We start from the raw sequence: 7,361 nt of genomic DNA, 5'->3' as shown, positions 1-7,361 counted from the left end.
AATGAAAAGAGTTGGGAGGATAGCTTGGAGTTGGTTTCAGAAGAAGATTCTAAGTATTCTAATGAGTGTTTTCTGATCTATCAGGTGTTGTGATTAGGCTTATATATGGGAGATAAGGGAAGGAACACATATCTTGAGCTTGTTGGCGGTAGAGTCATATCTTGTCTCCTTGAAGTGGCAGTAATGTGACATTCTAGGTTGATGATAAAACATCTAAGGATAGTTGAGTAATCAATTGGCCTGAGGTTCTATGAGCATTTGGTGGAGATGGTTTAGTGAAGGTTCATCACAGTGTTACCTGATGCCTAAGGTTCGCTTGAAAAAGACTCGTGTATGGTATGTGGTTCACTAGCTGGGAACATGCGTAAGGGATTCATGGAAGTGGTATAGCAATTGCCCTTTAGACGATGGGAGGTTATAAAGTGACCTTCCTGAGTCGACTGAGAAACAAGGTTCACCAAGTCTATTGAAGGATCAAGTTCAATGATGTCAGCTGAGACTGACTTGGATTTCATTCATGTGATTTCATATAATTTTAAAAATTAATAATTTGTAAAAAGTTATAAATTGGGAATTTTGAGAATTTAAAATTTAAACTTACCATTTAGAGCGGACTCTAAATGTAGATGTAGTGGGGAAGTTTTAAGAGCATGCATTAGAATGACAGCGCGTCTGTTGAGTAATCGAGGCAACCAATATTGGTGACGCAAGTTCTGTTCTGTTGTTTGTTTTAAATCATGCGTGAGTGTCATGCGTGTTTGCTCTGCTATCACATACTAAGGGCACATTTGGTTGGAGGGAATAGAATAGAGTTGTAATCAGTAATTCGGTTGTTTGGTTGAATGGAATGGAATAGAGTTGTAATTGTATTCTTGTGTTTGGTTGAATGGAATAGATGTTGTAATAGTATAAAGAAAAAGACTTAAATAACCAAAATGCCCTTAGCAGAATTTTTTTAGATAGATGATTATTGTTTTTAAATTTTAATAAGGTTATTATTAAATATAGTTTAATAAATAAATAATAATTAATTTAATCATATCTTAACATGATTATTATTAAATACAATTTAATAAAATAATATATAATTTAATAATTGTAACAACCCATTTTCAGTGAAATGGGAACAGTGGTTTTGAGACCACAAATCCGAGCCAGAAATAAAATTTATTTTAATATTGTTGCATGGTCTGTATTATAATAGGAATGTTATATGAAAATTCTGATAATAAAATTTTATCGATTATGTGTTTAATTATGGAAAGGACCAAATTGCATAAAATGCAACAAGTTGAGTTCTAGTAGCTATAAGTACCAAATAGCTATGAAATTCAAAACTTGAGGTCCTTATATGGAAATTAGACCATTAAAGAAAAGTTAGTAGCTATTTTTAATGAATCATCCATGGAAAATTAGAAAAAGGCAAGGATTAAATTGGAAAGTAAAAAAATTAATGGATGATAAATAATTAAATAAAATATTATCATTTTATATCATCTTCATCCCCAAAATATACATGAAAACCCTAGGAAAGAGAAAACAAGCTTTCTTGGCATAATTAGGTAAGTATTCTTGTCTCGTTTTTAGTAATTTTTATATTTTAGAGATCGGAATAGCTTAATTTATCTATTTTGGGGGGTGAATTTGAAAAGATATCAAAGTATAGAAATTTTCCATGGATGAATATGCTGGAATTTTAAAATTTATGGTAGAAAATGAAAGGTTGTTAATAGATAAACAAGTTTTACAAAGAAAATTTTGATGAAATTGTGATTTAGGGACTAAATTGAAAAGTGGTAAACCCATGGAAAAATTTTGATTTTTGTGAAATTCATGGGCTGTTATTGTAACATGTAAAATTTGGTTAGGCTTGGAATAAAGATTAAATTACATGAATTTCATTTTCCGAGCCTAGGGATGAAATTGGAATTTATGAAAAGTATAAGGGCAAAGTAGTAATTTTGCATAGGGTGTAAATTGAATTCAATTGAATATGAATTGTATTAAATTGATGATTAAATTCATTTATATAGATCCGAAAAACTCAAATACGAAGTTAGATCGAGGAAAAGAAAAAGTATCGGATTAGTAGATTTTTGTATACGAAAAAGTAACGAGGTAAGTTCGTGTAACCGAATTGTGTTTATTTATATGCTTGAATTGAATGTGGTATGTGATTGTATGAATTATATAAATGTTAAAAAAAATAAATGACATAATCATATATTCAATCATATCCGGGAAATTATTAAATTCCGTTTGAATAATGAATTTCGATGGATATATGTGATTTTCCATATTACATGTGGTCCTGCATATGTTGCGGACAAAATATAACTCGGACGAGCAATCCTATTTTAGCCCTTTCGAGTATCCTATTAAATAGTTCTTGCGAGCATCCTGATCGGTAGTGATTTTGCATGTGTTGCACACTTCTGCAGCTCTGTGTAAGCGTCCTGTTACATGATTCGATCGGTTGTGATCCAGCATATAATGCAGGCACAAACGCAGCTCTACGTGAGTGTCTTGATACAAGCTCTTATGGGCTTCCTAACATGGCTCGCTTATACTCCTTGTTACCTTATCCGGTGCTCCCTAATATTAACTCTTTGGAGTTATCTGTTAAGCTCTATGAGCTCCCTGAATAAAACTCTTATGAGTTTCCTGTTTAGCCCGAATAAGTGTCCTATTACACGGCTCATCTAAGCATCCTAATATGTGGCTCGAGAGTGCGCTTCCTGATTAAGTGCCTTAATAGGTGCCCCTGATTATGAGTTGAGGTTTATAGTTTTGTACACCTTGTGTGCACTACCTGAGTATCCATCAAAATTTCAATGATTCAACGATTAAATTCCTGAAATGAGAAGCTATGAGATTAAGTAATTATATTTTGAATGTTCCCAAAATACTTGAAGGTTTGTAACATGATAAGCTCATCTATGTTTACTTGATGTATGTATGAATGATGTAACTAACTTGCTTAATTGAGTGTATTTAATTAGGCAAATTGCCAATTTTTTAGGGAAGCATGTTATTGTTATGCTTATTTAATTGAATATGATTGGTAAGTTTAATTCTTGTTATACGAATTTACTAAGCATTAAATGCTTACTAGGTTTTCTTTTCTCTATTTTATAGTGTTCAAAAGCTCACAAAGGTTGGAGATCGGTTGGAATATCATCACACTATCCACCAACTCATTTTGGTCTAAATAATAAACTTATTTTGGTATAATGGCATGTATAGGCTAACTTTGCCAATGTTAACATGTAAATGGTTGTTGTAATCTAGCCATTGGAATGGCTAGAATGATATGTTTTAGTATATAATTATAAGGCCATAACATATTTGATGTGTTTTGAAATGGTTAAGTAGTAGATGATATATGAATCAAGTGGTAAATGAATTTGAGTTAGTATATTGATACAAATTTACCTAAGAACATAAATGAAAATTTGGTAAGCTTAATCATTTGAATATACATGTTAATATATCTTATACAATACTAGTATTAGGCTTGATTATAATGTCTTGAATTGGTTGGTAAATGTGTATAAGTGTTGTTATAGGTTAATGGCGAATTTGGGTGAGAAATAAAGCTAGGAAATGACTTTATGTTGTCCACATAGGTAGACACACGGGCGTGTATCTTGACCATGTGTGACACATAACCTGGCACATAGGCATGTGGTTTTGCCGTGTGTCCCTTGCATCTTAAATTTGAGAAGAATGCTCAGAATCGGGCACACGGCCAGTGACACGGGCGTGTGTCTCAGTCGTGTGTGATACACGGCGTAGAACACGGGCGTGTGTCTTGGCCGTGTGAAACTTACACCTAATTTATGAAAATTAAATTGATCACAAGGCCTAGCATACGGGCGTATGGCAGGCCGTGTGGCACAAGTCAGAGAGTTAAAGGGTAAGGACACAGGCCGGGACACGGCCGTGTGCCTCACATTGATTGCCCACACGGCTTGAGACATGGGCATGTCACCTAGCCGTGTGAGTCACACGGCCTACTCACACGGACCTGTAACCTCTGTATTAAAGAAAAATTTTGAAATTTTGCGAAAAATTCTCCAACATCCCGATTTAGTCCCGACTTGTTTCTAATGCTTAAATTGGGCCTCGAGAGTCCATTCAAGGGACAATATGTTTAGTTTCGAATATGAACAGTAAATGATATGAATTATCTGTAAATTGTTCTGTAAACTCTGGTAATACTCTGTAACCTTATTACGGTGATGGATACGGATTAGAGGTGTTACAATAACATTCTTAATAATATTATTAAAATATGAATTAATAAAAATCATATATAATATTATAAAAATAATATATAACTACCTTATTATTTTTAAACACATATTTAATGTGCTAAATGTTCCATTATCCATTTATTTTTTCCTTGCACTCTTTTTCTTCCTTTAATAAATTTCTTTTATCTTTTACATATGATAAGCCATAAAAGTAATATATTTTAATCACATTCTTGATGCGTTTTTGGATGATTTATTATTTAATTTAGTGAATTTGATGCTCCTAATTCTTTAATTTCATATTTTATACTTAGAAGAGCATAGGGGAACAAAAGGAGCGAAAAACGGGCCAAATCAGAAAAAATGACTATTTTTAGGATCCACACGGCCAAGCCTTTTCCCACACAGGCTGAGCACACGCCCGTGTGAGCCACACGGGCTGGCCATACGCCCATGTGCCAGTCCGTGTCGATATACCTCCCTATTTTCCAAAAATGCAGAAAAAACCAATTTTTAGGGTTTCTGAGCATTCTAAAGTTTATAAATACATACTAGAATAGGACTTAAGGGGACACGGAAAGCTGAACGAAGAAAAGACTCGAAGAACGCCAACAGATTCAACTCAGAAGCAGGATCTCCTTCAAGACTGATGATCTTCATTCAATTTCTCTCGAAGTTTTTGGGTTTCTTTATTTTTTGTTGTTTTCCTAATTTTGATATGCTTTCCTTCCAAAGTATGAACTAAATTCCCTAGATATCTAGGGAGGATGAAACCTAAGACGGATCTTATTATTTGATTTTTCTAAATTACATGATAAATATTTCTTCTTGATCTCAATTATGTGTTCTTATTTCATGTTTTATTGTTTTCAGGATATTAATTCATGATTGATGTGCTTATTCAGTGGAGCAAAAGTCCTTGTTTAAGAGTAGATCTGGCATAATTGAGAGGAGTTGCATGCAATCTTAGAAATAGGACGACATAAATCTACCAGATTAGAGTCAAATCTAATAGGGGAATCCATAGATCGAGTTAATGCGGCAATAGGGGTTTTAATTAGAAAGAGATTTCAATTAATCAACCTAGAGTCAGTTGTTTTTATTCTCAAAAGAGATATTAATATAAGTTAGGGATTTCTACGGATCAAGACAAGTGAATAAATCGTTTAATTCAGATTTAGAATAATAAGTGAAGTCTAGGTGGATTCTTTCTTGGGTATTGTCTCTGTCATCGGTTTTCTTCAAATATTTTCCTACTTTATTCTCTATTTCGTCTTAGTTATTAGGTTAGTTAAGAATAGGTTAAAATAAATCCCTTCAATTTATTTGGCTAAATAATAAAAAGATAGTAACTACTAGTACTTTTAGTCCTCGTGGATACGATATTCCCGACTCACCATAGCTATACTACCATTCGATAGGTGCACTTGCTTTGTCGTATTTTAGTTAGTTCATGATGTCATCAAGTTTTTGGTGCCGTTGTCGGGGACTAAGATATTAGGAACGTTTGATTTTTATTAATTTCGCCATTTTTTTATTATTACATTTTATTATTATTTTTAGTTTAATTTTTATAATCTATTTTTTCTTTTATTTTGTTTTTGGCAGGTTTCTTTAGTTTATGACTAGAAGAAATCCGTCGGGACCATTACTTTTTGACAGTAAAATTGAAAGTATAGCTCGCAGAAATTGTAGAGAAGCAAAGCAGAACCGACAAAGTACAGTGGAAGAGCAAGAGGATGTTACTGAGGAGATATCTAATAATCAGAATAATCAACTACTTATTGTGGATCCTCAAAATCCAAATCCAAATCATGCTCCTCGTATTATGTACGATTATGCTAAGCCTACTCTCACTGGGGCTGAATCGAGTATTGTTAGACCTGCTATTGCTGCAAATAATTTTTAACTGAAGCCTAACACTATTTAAATGATTCAACAGTTTGTTTAGTTCGATGGTTTGTAGGATGAAGACCCAAATACTCATTTGGCTAATTTTCTAGAATTTTATGACACTTTCAAGATCAATGGCATTTCTGATGATGCTATTCGCCTACGGTTATTCCTTTTCTCATTGAGAAATAAGGCTAAGCAGTGGTTAAACTCCCTACCACGAGGTTCTATCACTACTTGGGATCAAATGACCGAGAAATTTTTGCTGAAATACTTTCCACCGGCTAAGATAGCCAAATTGAGGAATGATATCTCTTCCTTTGTATAGATGGATTTAGAGACCTTATATGATGCATGAGAGAGATATAAAGATTTATTGAGAAGGTGCCCTCATCATGGATTACCTCTATGACTGCAGGTTCAGACTTTCTATAATGGTTTGAACCCCTCAACTAGATAAATGATCGATGCAGCCGCTAGTGGTACTATAAATAATAAAACACTTGATGAGGCTTATGAGTTTATAGAGGAGATGTTACTAAATAATTATCATTTACAAGTCATAAGGACAAAGCTGACAAAAGCAGCTGGTGTTTTTAACGTTGATGCAGTCACCGTGTTAGCGAACCAGGTAGAACTCTTGAATAACAAGATTGATGGTTTATGATGTAGGTACATCTAGTGATGCAGTGTAAGAAAAGTGGATGTGGAATAAACAATGCAAAATATTTACCCTACGGTCCTAGCATGGACAATGAGCAAATAACTTATATGGGTAATAATTCTAGACCTCAAAACAACCCTTACAGTAATATTTATAATGCAGGTTAGAGGAACCACCCACATTTCTCATGGGGAGGTCAAGAAAATCAAAGACCACCACTCCCTCCAGGTTTTCAGCAACAACCTTATCGGCCAGAAAAGAAATCCAACCTTGAAGAGATGTTGGAAAAATTTATTTCGGTGTCAGAGACTCGCTTCTAAAACACCGAGACAGCTTTGAAAAATTAGCAAGCCTCAATTCAAGGGCTCGAAAATCACATTGAGTAGCTTGCTAAATTAGTTTTAGAAAGGAAACAAGGTAGTTTACCTAGTAACACCGAATCCAACCCAAAAGAGAATGGGAAAGCAGTTACATTAAGGAATGGGAAAGTGTTAATTGAACCTGAAAAGAAGCTGCCACAGGAAATTGATAAGGAAAAGGACGTA

At 33.9% G+C, this 7,361-nt stretch overlaps 1 non-coding gene across 1 annotated transcript; it reads right to left on the bottom strand.

Annotated features, from left to right (window-relative positions):
• Positions 1-6,447: 6,447 nt before the first annotated feature.
• LOC121231678 (small nucleolar RNA R71) lies at positions 6,448-6,554 on the bottom strand. Its single transcript, XR_005929734.1, has one exon. It is a non-coding gene; the product is annotated as a small nucleolar RNA R71 (small nucleolar RNA).
• Between the last annotated feature and the right edge of the window lie 807 nt (positions 6,555-7,361).

This window comes from Gossypium hirsutum, chromosome A06, assembly GCF_007990345.1.
Source record: "Gossypium hirsutum isolate 1008001.06 chromosome A06, Gossypium_hirsutum_v2.1, whole genome shotgun sequence".
NCBI lineage: Eukaryota > Viridiplantae > Streptophyta > Magnoliopsida > Malvales > Malvaceae > Gossypium > Gossypium hirsutum.
Note: the sequence above shows the minus strand (reverse complement) of the source record. Positions and strands in the feature narration are given on the sequence as shown.